Below are 14,373 nucleotides of genomic sequence, written 5' to 3'. Positions count from 1 at the left end.
AAAGTGAACTGTTGCTCTATAAGAGTGAACCTTTCTCTCTCTAAACTCTAGATTTGAGAAGTTGGTCGTCTCCAGTTCGGTCCTCATATGGGAATCACCACCACTGCCACTGCAGCTAACAGCCTTCATTACCCACAATCCACCTCTCTCTTCTTAGCCAATTAGAAGATGCACTCAGTCCCATCAACTGTGAACATGTACAATCTACAAATGTAGCACAATGCAATGGAAAAACATGGATTTCTCTTGGTTTTCCCTCTCACTGTCTTGGCTTTTAACCGTTCACAGCAAGTACCTGGATGATGAAAAACATTTTTTAATCTTCCTCCTCCTCGATGTTTCTCAGCTCACTCCACTGGACTCTAGAGACACATGGATGCTGTTGAAAGCCAGCAGCAAACAGGGCATTATGGGTAAAGTGGTGAAAAGTAGACACTCTTCAACCTTTAGACAGCTGCTATCTGTGGAGAATGGTGTTTTTCTGTCTTGCGCTTCAGTGATGGACACGCTGCTCTTGCTTTGGAGAAACAAAGACTGTTTTGTCTGTTTTTTTCCTTCGATTTGGAGCAGGTGGACACATCTGCAGCTGATCGCTTTCGTCTGCTTCATTTACAGCCAGATGTGGGATCTACAGTTCTCCATTATAAACTCCCGTTAAACGCATTTCTCATCAGCCTTGGAGTTCATGTCTTGAAAATAAACACCAGCTGGAATGTTTTTTTCTTTTTTTTTTTCTTAAAGCTGGTGCTCAAGAAACTAAAAGACCTTCAGTGCACTTATTATTATTAGTTTTTTTTTACTTTTATTTTATTTTAAGGCAAGACACTCCAGGTAAAAATTATTATTTTTTATTTGATCTTATATTTTTAGCATCTTTAAACATTTTAGCTTTGAACAAAGTGTCACTTCTTTAGTCTAATGCACAGGTGTCAATTCCAGTTCCTGGAGGGCTGCAGCTCTGCATAGTTTAGTTTTAACCCTAATTAATCACACCTGATCTTTAAACTATGTCCCTTAAATAGTCATTTAGGCTTGTTTGAAACCTAGAGGTAAGTGTTTTGGAGCAGGGTTGGAACTGTTCAGATCTGCGGCCCTTCAGGAGCTGGAATTGACACTTGTGGTCTAATGCAAAGAAAGCATCCAAAAATACACTTTTAAGTGTTTCTTTTGTTGCACTTTATCAAATTCTGTCCTAAGATTTCAATTACAAGACCTATTTTTGAAGGCCATTTTCTCAAATTGTTTTTTTTTTTCCTACAGTGATCCTTAAATCAGCAACACATACACTAAACTTCACACTTTTATTCATATCAATATTCTGAAGGTTTGTACAGAGATATTTGTTCATTAATCATAACCTTTTTAATTATTCTAGAATTATAAAAAATTGTACAGTATTTTTTCAAAAGTATGGATTGAAAAAAAAATAGATTTTTCAAATTATTTCTGTAAAAACTTTTACTCAAATGCTGATTTTACATCAAATGCAGATCATTATAGTTCACTATCTCTTATTTACTCATGGAATGTTTATTTCCACTCATGCAAAATTTTCGCTTGAGTTTAATTGTTTGAACTAGCGTGGTAGATGCAATTGAAAAAAAAAAAAAAGACACATTGCACATTTCACATCGTTTGTGCCTCATGATAATAATTCACCCCTATATGTGTTAGCATTGACTTTGTAAATAATTTACCTGGCAAATGGCTGGTCGATAAATCGATTTTATCGATTAACTTAAATGCAAAGTTCACATTGATTTGTTTAAATGAAAATCAGTTTTCACCCTAACACGTGACGCTCCAGTAGCTCCCCGACATTGCCGTAGAAACAAACAAACAGCATGCAGCGAGCAGAAAACTCAGAAAAATGTTGCGCTCTTTGAAATTAATTGAAAAACAACACGGACCCACAAACACACTCGCCAGAAAATAGCAATTGGAGCTACATTTGAAATGCGCATTTGAACCACACCATGTATTTCTCACAGTGTTAAGTAATGGATAAGACAATTAATGGAGAGGATGCACAGATTCCACAGCCATATCAGCCTGCAGCCCAAGAGTGGTTACTTATTGATGCTGCAGCAACGCTGAGCCTGGTCAGTACCTGAATGGGAGACCACATGGGAAAAATTAGGTTGCTGTTGAAAGTGGTGTTAGTGAGCCCAGCAGGGTGTGCTCAACCTCAGTCTGTGTGAGTCCTAATGCCCCAGTATAGTGAAGGGGACACCATACTGTCAGTTAGCGTCTTCGGATGAGACGTTAAACTGTAGTCCTGGCTTTCTGTGGTCATTAAGAGTAGGGGTGTAACCCCGGTGTCCTGGCCAAATTCCCTTTATCGGCCTTTACACATCATGGCCACCCATCCCCATCCACCGAATTGGCTCTCCACTCCTCCTATAACTGATGTGTGGTGAGCGCACTGGCGCTGTTGTCCTGTGGCTTCTGTCGCATCATCTAAGTGAATGCTGCATGCTGGTGGTGGTGTGGAAAGACCCTCTCATAATTGTGAAGCACTTTGGGTGTACGGCCGCACACAATAAATCCGCTATATAAAATACACATTACATTACACATTGTACATATGAAATCCAACTTTGCTGTTTCAGGATAAATTATGTGACCCTGCCGTAAAGATGTTCAATACTGTAAAATATCAACGCTAACAAAGATCGATAAGTACACTAGAGTAATCTACCAGATGCAGCGACCCCATGTAAATAAAAGCAATAAATAATGTTTATATGAACTGATATAACACAGAATAAAAATGATAGTTCATTAAAAAAAATCATCTTGAAAAATGTCTCCCTTTTAACATTATTATTATTATGATTTTTTTTTCACTGTAATTGTATAAAATATTATTATTATTATTATTATTATTAAAGTCTTGGCTCCTGCTTTATATTAGGTGGCCTTTACTATGGACTTGCATAAAAAAAAAGTACAGTGTACTTACTGTGTTCACAATGTATTGCAGAACACTTCTGTCGCCCCTGAAGTGAGATACGGATAGGTTTATGGACAGGTTTGGTGCTATGAGTAGGTTAAATGTATAAGGGATGGTCAACAGTGTAATTAAATTTGTAATTACAGAAATTAAATACAGATGTAGGTATTTAATAAATCAAAAGTACAATGTAAAAACATGTATTCACACAGTAAGTACATTCTAACAAATGATTACATTTAGTGTAGGTAGACATTAGTTAAGGCCGCCTAATATAAAGTGGGACCAAGTATTGTATGCAATCAAACAGTAAATATATATATGTAAATAGAGCTTGTATAATTTGATCTTTCAATGAAAAGTTATTTTTTTCTTCTTTAGCATTTTTATGTCCAATAATTATAATTATGATATTGTTATATAATTTATTGTGGGGAGGTGGGGTCGAAACTGAACAAAAATACAGCATAAATAAAAGTCTGGGATTTAAAAAAAAAGTTCATATCGACCAGCCCAAGTAAATACTTAAATCTACATTTGATGTAAATGCAGAGTGTCAAGGCAGGCGTTGCTGTTTTGCAACAGTTAAAAATTAACTACCTAATTTCTCCAGAAAAATATTTTATGATTTTTTTTTTTAACTCAGAAGTACCACTGCAGGACTTGGTTGTCCATTAGCAACAAACTGTTTCCCCACTTGCTCACCAGATGACACACACACACACACACACACACAAAAAAAGGTTTCTTGGAGTACCACATGACAAAGTGACTTGGAAACATGACCTACTCAATGAGGATTTGAGATATTGGATTTGGATCTCATATTGTTTTGTTGTTGTTCTGCCACTGAAAAGCAATTAGTTACATTGTTTGAAAAGTTGTATATAAAAAGTTATTGTTCATATCATATTCAGTCGTCAGTGTCTAATTACCACACTGAGCCAATGCTGCAAATCTGCAACTTCCCAGAACGCCTGCATGTGAAGGTCTCTCTAAAAAAAAAGTCAGGATTCTATTGTACTACCCCATATGATAATTTTCCTTAAATATCAGATTTTTCCTGTTTCAAAAAATTAATTTGAGCCTGAGAGGGATAAAACATAAATTTTGTAGTCGATTTCATTCCGTTTTTTATTTTTATTTTTGTGCTATAAATGTGTGCAAATTTATGCATATTTAATCATATATAATTTGCATATTTAAGAAAACTTCAAATACCAAATAATTATGTAATTATATAATTCATAATGTAATCAATCAACATTGAAAATATGTAGATACATGTTTTTGTTGTTTACCCTTTCCCTTTGCAGTGTCTTGCCTTAAAAGCAAATGGTCTTTTTTTTTTCTTTTCTGCATGGAATGGGGACTTGAATGTAAATCAGTCTTACGACGTCCCATACAGTATACATGTTTGTGAGGTGATCAAAGCTGATTGTTTCTACATTGAAGCTAACACAATATAAAGTTCTATTGAAGCTCATTTACATAGGTATATTCTTATATGCAGTCATATATTGTATAATAGTTTCTCCTTTTCTGTTTTACATTGCTCTCCAGTGACATAAAGCTCAGTGCATGCCGTTATTTTTTTCAATTCTTTAAAATTATATGATGTTATTGATTTATAAGGTTTTAGCACACATATCCTTCCTATAGGTACAAGTAAAGAATTAGGAACATCGTCCAAAACTAAGATGGCTGTTGTCAGATGTAGATTATGTATAAATTCTGTCTTCATTTTTTTTTTTTTTTTTTGTACAATATGAAATATTTGAGATGTTCATCAGCAATGCTATACATCATGGAAGCTTGTTTCTGCCAGAGAATGATTTATTATCATTTTGCAATTATAATCCTGTTTTTTTTCTTTCCACTTTTTTAAATTGTGAGATACAAAGTCAAAGCTGCAAGATATAGAGTTACAAATTAGATTTCTTTTCTTGCAAATTATGTTTACACCGCATAAGTCTGTAGTTTATTTCTCAGGTCTACATCTGACAATGTTGACCTGTTTCAGTTGACGCTTCTGTTGTTCTGTATGCTGTTACAAAATCGGCGTGTTTAAGGTCTGTTTTCCCTAAAAACCAATGTTATTCACTGCCTGATTGATAAACGACAAAAAGTGGGTTATGCAGATTGCAAAAGAAGCACTGCATTAAATTACATTTTCTATGCCATGTCTCTAAACTATGAACATTTATTTTACTCCAGTGTTCTCAATGGAGTATTTGCACACGCCTGCTGATCCTGACAGCGTGTGCGTATAAACATCTTGTATCTAAATGAATGCTGAAATCTATTTAACTGATTATATTTTGATTACATTACAATGTTGATGCTTTCAAAGGAACCGTATAATATTGAAAAAGGTCACGTTAATGGTTCACCGGAAGTAATCGGTATGGGAAAAAACACTAGCTGTGCATTTACCTCATTATAGTTTATAGGCAATCTTGCAAAAAAAAATTTCTTGCACTTTCTAGTTCACATGTTACAATTCTGACATTTTTGTTCCCCTTAGAATTGCAGCTTTGTTGCAAATTTATAGGCAAACTCGCTATACTGACTATTTTTCCCACAAAATCTTATGTACAATTCTGATTTTTTTATTAAAAAATGTAGACTTTTTAAAAAATATTGCTATTAAGTTTATTACAAATTCCCAATTATCATTTTTCCCCATTTCTTTATATGCGCGTGTAATTCTGAATTTATTATAGTTACTGTAACATACCTATTTACTATAATATAGCAATTCTGATCTTCATTCTGATTGTGGAACTATATTCTTCTCAATTTCAAGTTTATGGGCGATCTCACAATTCTGAATTTAGATCAGGGGTCACCAATCCTGGTCCTGGAGGGTCGGTGTCCCTGCAGGGTTTATCTCCATCTTGCCTCAACACACCTGCCAGGATGTATCAAGTATACCTAGTAAGACCTTGATTAGCTTGTTCAGATGTGTTTGATTAGGGTTGGAGCTAAAATCTGCAGGACACCGGCCCTCCAGGAACAAGTTTGGTGACCACTGATTTAGATCTTACAATTGTGACCTTTTGTATCAGAATTACAAGTTTAGATTGCGAAACGGTGAGATATAAACTCTAAAAAATGAAATACATAATCAAACTATTTCATTCTGTGGCATAAACAAGCTTCCATGATATTACGACCAAAAATGATATTTTTTTTTTGTAAAGATGTCACTGTGACTATTTCTTTTACAATTACATGTGTGTGTTTAACATTTTATTTGTACATATCTTTCATGCATTTTTGCACCTTTTACTTATATACTCTGGCATTCATGTGCCTTAAACGTTTTTGCCTGTTCTTCTTCCACCAGCAATATGATTTTGATGTTTTTAGCGTTGCAGTATTCATTCTGAAAGTGGCCTGTATGATTGGTGCATTTTTGATACTTCCTTAAAAAAGTCTGTTTCTCAAAAAATGAATCAGCTTTGCATACATTTTTCCAGTGGAAGTGTGCAATAAAAATGCAGAAATGGAAAGAAAAGAGTGTTTGGTTAACAAGTTAGTCATTAATCAGATTAACCAGCAATATTAGAAAAACCTTCCCCGTTTTCTTAAGCTTATTGTTTAAAGTTGTGGACAATTTAGGAAAATATTCTTTTTTTGATAGGCTTATTCAGTAAACTTAGGGTTCTCAACTGGTTTTGCTTTAGAATCCCTGGAAATTTTGTTGCATCCTATTATTATAGAAAATAAATGAAATTCAAATTACCACAAATGTGCATGGCAAAAAACACTAAATATTAATGTTCCTGCATTTGCAAATTATACATACAGAGGGGGAAATAAGTATTGAACATGTGACCATTTTTCTCCGGAAACATATTTTCTAAAGGTGCTGATGACTTGAATTTTTTTTTACCAAATGTTAATAACAACCAAATAAATCCATATATGGAAAGAAAACAAACCTAATTAGTTTACAAATTAAGTTATGTGTCATAAAATGAAATGCCACAGGAAAAAAAGCATTAAACACATGAAGAAAGGAAGGTGTAGAAATGCAGTGAACGCCCAGACAGCAGCTGAAATCTCTCAGTAGTTTTTTAGCAGCCGTCTACCCTTCATTATTGTAAATGAATATTAGCTACTTCGGTCCAACATCTGTATGATGAAGATAAAACCAGGCTGGACATTTCAGTAAGACAATGATCCAAATCTAAACCAAGAAAACTCTCAAATGCTTTTAGAGAAAGAAAATCAAGCTGTAGAATGGCCCAGCCAATCACCTGACTTGAATCCAATAGGAAACACTAAATAAAGCTCAGATTTGAGACCCACAAAACCATCAAGATTTTTACACAGTTAGCAATGGATGTGACTTCAGTCTCCATATTAGGCGTCTTTAAGCTGACATCACCAAAAAAGCCTTTTATAAAGTATTAAACACATTTCAGTAGTTCAGTACTTTCTCCTTGTATCATGCTATTGTTATAACACATTTTTTTTTCAGATTAGTTTCTTTTTTTTTAAATATATATATATATATATATATATATATATATATATATATATATATATATATATATATATATATATATATATATATATATATATATATATATACTTTTTATGTTTGTATTGTTTGGGTTTTCACCAAAATCTGGTTCAATTCCATGTCAACAGCTCCTTTATTCACAGGAAAAAACGTGTTGAATACTTTCCCTTACTGAACAAACACTCTAGTCAACATTTGAAGTGGATCAAAAATTAAATTGACTAAAACTATTGAACAACACAATCTTGTCTTAAGACAATTAAGATTATTATTATTTTTTATCTACTCCAAATGTTGATTATATAATGTATTTATAACGCTTATATGACGCTCATATCTGTACATAAACCCCTATTTAAAGTAGTTTGGCTTATTTTGTTTTCCTCATTCGTTTTCTTAACATTATGTGAATAGTCAATGGTTTCATGGTTTGACTGCAGCTAATTTCTCACATTCACTATAATTTAGATCATAACCAGCTGAGAACTGCTTTAAAAATACACAAGAAGTGTAACATGCCTAAATATCTTCCTATAACTGATTTCAGCGTATTTTTAGACATCTACCGCATTATTATGTCTGTAAATGGTTTGTGTTTGGCCAGTTCTAGTCTCACCGCACTGACCATCAACTCTTGCATCACAGAAATCCAATTCCAAAGTAGACGAGCCAATCGATCAGCAATCATCATTTACTGGCAGGCCAAACACGTCAGCAAGTACAGCTTTTTTTGGAGAAAAGAGCTTGATTTCCCGTTATTTCCATGTTTGGCTTTGTTTTATAATGTTGCATGCCTGTCAAAGCCAGATGTATTGAAGAGATGCATAAATCTTGGACTACTGTTGCCTGTTAAATGGGGAAAAGGTGAACACAATGGTGTCCACAGCAAATGTACATAGTATACATATATATCTATATTGTTTTTTTCTTGTGCAACATAAGCTCTTTTATTATTCTCCTGTTTATATTTTTGTGAAATAAAAGTTATTTTATCGGAAGAAAGGGATTTGACTCTTTTTTTTTTTCTTTATGAATTGGGGAACTCTGAGAGAACATTAATGTTTTGCTAAAGATAAAAAAAAAGATAAAAATAAAGTTTTTTTGTCACACTTTATTTTAATAAATAATTATCACTATTAATAAACTATAAACTGTGATTTAGCTTAAACTCTAATTTGCTGTTTATTAATAATTATTAGACAAGTCGCATGTTTAATTATTGGGTAGGATTAGGTGAAAGCACATATAGGTAAAAAGCACTTATTTTGCATGATCTTAATATACATCATATTAAGATCATGTAGAATATGTGCTTTATAAGTACTAATAAACAGCAAATATCCATAACTTTAGTAAGAGAAAGGAAATGTACTGTGAAATAATGGAATGTTTCTTGTGGAAAATCAATATTTTCGCAAGAAATACTTAATACCGGCGTCACGGTGGCGCAAGTGGTTAGCATGATTGCCTCACAGCTAGAAGGTTGCTGGTTTGACCCCCAGCTGGGTCAGTTGGCATTTCTGTGTGGAGTTTGCAAGTTCTCTACCTGTTCTTGTGGATTTCCTCCAGGTGCTCCGGTTTCCCCCACAGTCTAAAGACATGCGCTATAGGTCAACTGAATAAATTGGCAGTAATGTGTGTGTGTGAATGCAAGAGTGCATGGGTGTTTCCCAGAGTTGGGTTGCGGCTGGAAGGGCGTCCACCAACTGCTGCTGCGTAAAACATATGCTGAATAAAGCATATGTTTTTTCGCAGCAGCAGTTGGTGGTTCATTCCACTGTGGAAACCCCTGATGAATAAGGAACTAAGCCGAAAAGAAAGTGATTGAACACCTTATACCCTAGCAACATCTTTGCAACCATGTAATAAATTAATCAATCAATTAAATATATCTACACATATATATCATACCCTAACAAATCCCTTGCAACCATAAAATCTATCTATCTATCTATCTATCTATCTATCTATCTATCTATCTATCTGTCTGTCTGTCTGTCTGTCTGTCTGTCTGTCTGTCTGTCTGTCTGTCTGTCTGTCTGTCTGTCTGTCTGTCTGTCTGTCTGTCTGTCTGTCTGTCCGTCCGTCCGTCCGTCCGTCCGTCCGTCCGTCTGTCTATAGGTATATATATATATATATATATATATATATATATATATATATATATATATATATATATATATATATATATATATATATATATATATATATATATATATATATCATACCTTAGCAAAACCCCAGCAACTATGCATTCTATCCACCATCTACCCATGTTTAAATGCCATACCAGCAGGATTGGATATATTCATGGCAACACTTTGTACTAAGTATTCAATGTATAATTTACAATCACATTTTTACATCATTATAGTTGCTTCAGTTTGATTAATAATCTAAAATGCCTCCAGAATACTTTCTCTTGAAATACTTACTGAATTAAAAACATACTATAATATCATTTTACAATGTTTTTAGTACAAGTAATGAACTAAACATTTTAGTAAATTAAAATACTTAAGTATTATGATAAAAGAGTTAAGGATTTTTTTTTTGAGTGTGAGTGTGAGAATGCATGTTCCTGGGAATCTTTATGAATACTGAAAGTTTTATGACTTTTTATAAAAAGGTTAAGAGAAGAACTTTGCTCTTTGCCAAATGAACGACAGATCTTTTCACTGATTTCAGGAACTCGCTTCCAATCACTCACACTGATTTACAAATATTTAATCATGAAAATCAGGCAAGGGATTCAGTTCCCTGTTGAAATTATACAGCGAGAGCACTGTTACTCGGCCAAGGTTTTGGTAAAATATTATTCCTCCGATGTTTGAGAGTGGTGATTTGCAGTCTGCAGGGATTTGAAAGCTATATTGACTTTAAATAGCATAATCCTAATATTTACATGTTCGGCTCAATCATTTATGCTACTGATTAAGACTTTGATTGTGTTTTTTTTAAACAATGTCAATGGCTGTGGCAGGTTAGTATTGGACAGATGATAAAGGGAATTAGAGGAAGGCCATCAAAAAACGTGATGGGAGCTGAGTTTTTTTAGATAGACGCAATATGCCTGGGAGAGACTGCTAATGTTTTTGTAAAAGAATGCAACGTTCTTTTGGGGAATGCAAAACTATTGTGAGAGAATAAAAGTGTTTAGACCCAAAAACAAAGAAAAATATGCAGCTTCTTGGAGGAATGCAAGACATTTACAAAAGAATGTAAGTTTTCTCTGGGGAATTACATAGTCTTGCAAGAGAACAACACAATATGAATTCATTAATTTATTATTGTTCATATTATTATTATTTTGATAGTGGAAATACTTTGAAAAGAATGCAACCATTTTGCAAAAGAACGCAACTCTGACAAAAGAATGCAAGAGTTTTGCAAAATAAGGCAAGAGTTTTCCAGAACACAACCATTTTGCAAAAAAAAATGTTTTCCAAAAAAAAGCAACTCTTTGCAAAAGGCAACTGTTTTGCATAACACTTTTACAAAAGAACACATGCCTTTTTGCAAAAGAACTTAACTGTTTGCAAAAGAGTAAACCATCTGCAAGAAAGCGTAACTATTTTTAAAGAGTGCAACCGTCTCGAAATAAAGTGCAACTGTTCTGCAAAAGAGCTCAACCCTTTTTTTTAAAAAAAAGTGCAACCATCTTAAAAAAGAGTGCAACTGTTTTGCAAAAGAGCGCAACTCTCTTTAAAACATTGCCACCATTTTGCAAAACAGCTCAACAGTCTTGAAAAACAGCATATTTGTTTTGCAACCATTTTGCGAAAGAGCATAACCATCTTGCAAAAAAATGTACCTGTCTTGCAAAACAGATCAACAGTCTGGACAGCAAACATTGCAATTGTCTTTTAAAGGAGCGCAACCTTCTTACAAGAGTGCAACCGTCAAGCAAAAAAACACAACCGTCTTGCAAAACAGCTCAACAGTCTTGAAAAACATTGCAATCGTCTTGCAAAAGAGCGCAACTGTCTTGAAAAAGAGTGCAACCGTCTTAAAAGAGCACAACTGTCTTGAAAAAGAACATAACCGCCTTGCAAAAGAGCACAATCGTCTTGAAAAAAGAGCGCAACCGTCTTGCAAAAGAGTGCAACCATCTTACAAAAGAGCACAATCATCTTGAAAAAGAGTGCAACCGTCTTGCAAAAGAGTGCAACCATCTTACAAAAGAGCACAATCATCTTGAAAAAGAGTGCAACCGTCTTGCAAAAGAGTGCAATCATCTTACAAAAGCGCAAAATCATCTTGAAAAAGAGAGCAACCCTCTTACAAAAGAGCACAATCATCTTGAAAAAGAGTGCAACCGTCTTGCAAAAGAGTGCAATCATCTTACAAAAGCGCAAAATCATCTTGAAAAAGAGAGCAACCCTCTTGCAAAAGAGTGCAATCATCTTGCAAAAGCGCACTACGTCTTGAAAAAGAGAGCAACGGTCTTTCAAAAGAGCGCAACTATCTTGCAAAAGAGCGCAATCATCTTGCAAAAGAGTGCAACCATGTTACAAAAAAGCACAATCATCTTAAAAAACAGCGCAACCGTCTTGAAAGAGTGCAACCGTCTTGAAAAAAAGAGCAACCGTCTTGAAAGAGCGCAAGCCTCTTGAAAAAAGCGCAACTGTCTTGAAAGAGCGCAACCGTCTTAAAAAACAGCGCAAGCGTCATGAAAAAGAGTGCAACCGTCTTGAAAAAGAGCGCAACCGTCTTGCAAAAGAGCAAAATCGTCTTGCAAAAGAACGTAATCGTCTTGCAAAAGAGTGCAACCATCTTACAAAAGCGCACAATCATCTTGAAAAAGAACAACTGTTTGCAAAAGAACATTGTAACTGTTTTGCAAAAGAGAACAACCGTTTCCTAAAGAAACACAATACTTTTACAACAGAATGCAAATACTTTTGGATGGAAAAGCAAATTTCCTCTGGGCAGTTATTTTTTTTTTTTAGAGGATTTTTTTGATTGATTGAAAATAATGCAAATGTTAGGCAAATGAATGCAATGTCTCTCAGAAGAACAATGATTTTGTGAATGATTTTCCTTAAAGGAGCACAGTACTTACATGAGAGTATGCAGTAATTATGTTTTCAGTAAAATGCAACACTTTATGAGAAACACCACAAAAGGTTTTTTTTTTTTTTTTTTTTTAAGTTTCTCTGTGGAAATCAATGCTTTTTTTCAGAGAATGCTGTATTTTTAAAGGAAACAGTATTGCAATATTCCAAGATTATCTCACAAACGTAATGCACTGTCAAATGTTTGATTAAATGTCGTTAATAGGGTTAAGGACACAAACGCATTACACTGACATAATATTTTCATAATCAATATTGAAAATAACTCATACAAGTTAATGCTGTCATCAATGTGAATATTTTGGAATAAACTCTCTTAAATAACACTGAATCCTGAACTCACCTCTAAACGTTAAATTGTAGTTTAAAAATTTTCAAACATGAATTTTTTAAAAATGTTTAAATTAAATTTTGTTTTTGCAGATAATTAAAACAAAGTCTAGAGCATTTGTCAACATTAATTAAAAAATATATACATATAATTTAATTCCTTTTTGAGCATAATTTCCAAAACAATAAAAATTCTCAGTACCGCAACAGTCTGCAAAATCGACCCTGTCAAAAAAGCTAAGTCATTTTGACATTTTTTAAAAAGGTATTATTAACAGTGATGTGGAGTTACTTGAGATTCTGAATTAACATTTATTTTTAAATTAATAGGGTTTTGTTAATTTTAATTGTTTTTTCTCATTACCGAAACACCGTACACAATTGAAAACACCTTTTTAATATATTTTGATAAAACCTGATGTATTTTCAAAATGATGTGGCTAACCTTAAAGGACAAAGTGCGTAGATTATGCACATGCATTAAAAAGCAAACAATTAAAAAATAATAATAAAATATCACTTAATGAACATTGGTTGCAGAATTTAGGTTAATCATTTCAACATTGATTTTAAGTATATTGAGATTTTGTTAAAACATTTAATGTAGAAAAAACAACATTTAATTACAAATATGTTTTATTATTAGTGCTTTAGAACAAAACTTTAATTTCAAAGAAAAATGTCCAATTGCTTATAAGCTGAAATGAATCATTATCCTCACTAGATGGTGTGGTCTCTAGTAAAGCTTTATACCTCTGGTGTCCCTTATTTGGGAATCAAACTTGTGGTCTTAGCCGGTCAAAAAGGGACGAACAACTTAAGTACCCACAGTCTTTTTTTAGCTATAATTCAATTATATTTATATAATATTTTTATTATTTTGAATCTTGTTTATTGGGGCTGGGGGGGCGCTGTAAAGGTTGTGGTAAACATGTATATGTTTGCAGTAATTAACATACATTTCTCCATTTGAAAACAGTGAAATTTTTGTAATTTTTATATTTTAATTAAGTTTAAATTAGTGCTGTATTTCCGAGTAGGGTCTGAAACAGTGGCATAACTTGTAGTAGAGGCAGAACTTGAAGTTATGGATACCCACATGTCACATTTGTGGTCGGCAAGATGGCCATGTAAATCCAACCAACCGTATACTTCATACTTGATGTGCTCAAAGTTGTCAGTGAGTTTTTAAATAAATTAATATAATAATATATCAAATGAATTGTGTGGATAAATTTTGAGAACTCATGAAAACATTTGGTTGAAATGTTCTCTTGTAAGTATTTCGCCATCTTGCCAACAACATCTTGTTGTGACATCTCACATGGTTCAATGGGATCTCCATAAAAGAAAGCTACCTGTTTCGGTAATGATAATAAAAAAGTCGTGTAACCATTTTGGCAGGAGAAAATTTTACATTAAACTGGAGAAATATAAAAGATCTTCTTTCCTGGCAGCCAACTGGCCCATGT

General features: G+C 33.6%; 1 protein-coding gene across 1 annotated transcript in view; it reads left to right on the top strand.

Annotated features, from left to right (window-relative positions):
• Window positions 1-8,495, top strand: part of il11ra (interleukin 11 receptor subunit alpha) — a 103,169-nt gene extending 94,674 nt beyond the window's left edge. The window contains 2 exon segments of the mRNA NM_001113499.3: window positions 52-7,516; window positions 7,570-8,495. The gene's annotated coding sequence lies outside the window, so the exon portion shown is untranslated.
• Window positions 8,496-14,373: the final 5,878 nt, after the last annotated feature.

The sequence above is a fragment of the Danio rerio genome, chromosome 10 (genome assembly GCF_052040795.2).
Source record: "Danio rerio strain M-AB ecotype USA chromosome 10, GRCz13ab, whole genome shotgun sequence".
NCBI classification, from domain to species: Eukaryota; Metazoa; Chordata; class Actinopteri; order Cypriniformes; family Danionidae; genus Danio; species Danio rerio.
Note: the sequence above shows the minus strand (reverse complement) of the source record. Positions and strands in the feature narration are given on the sequence as shown.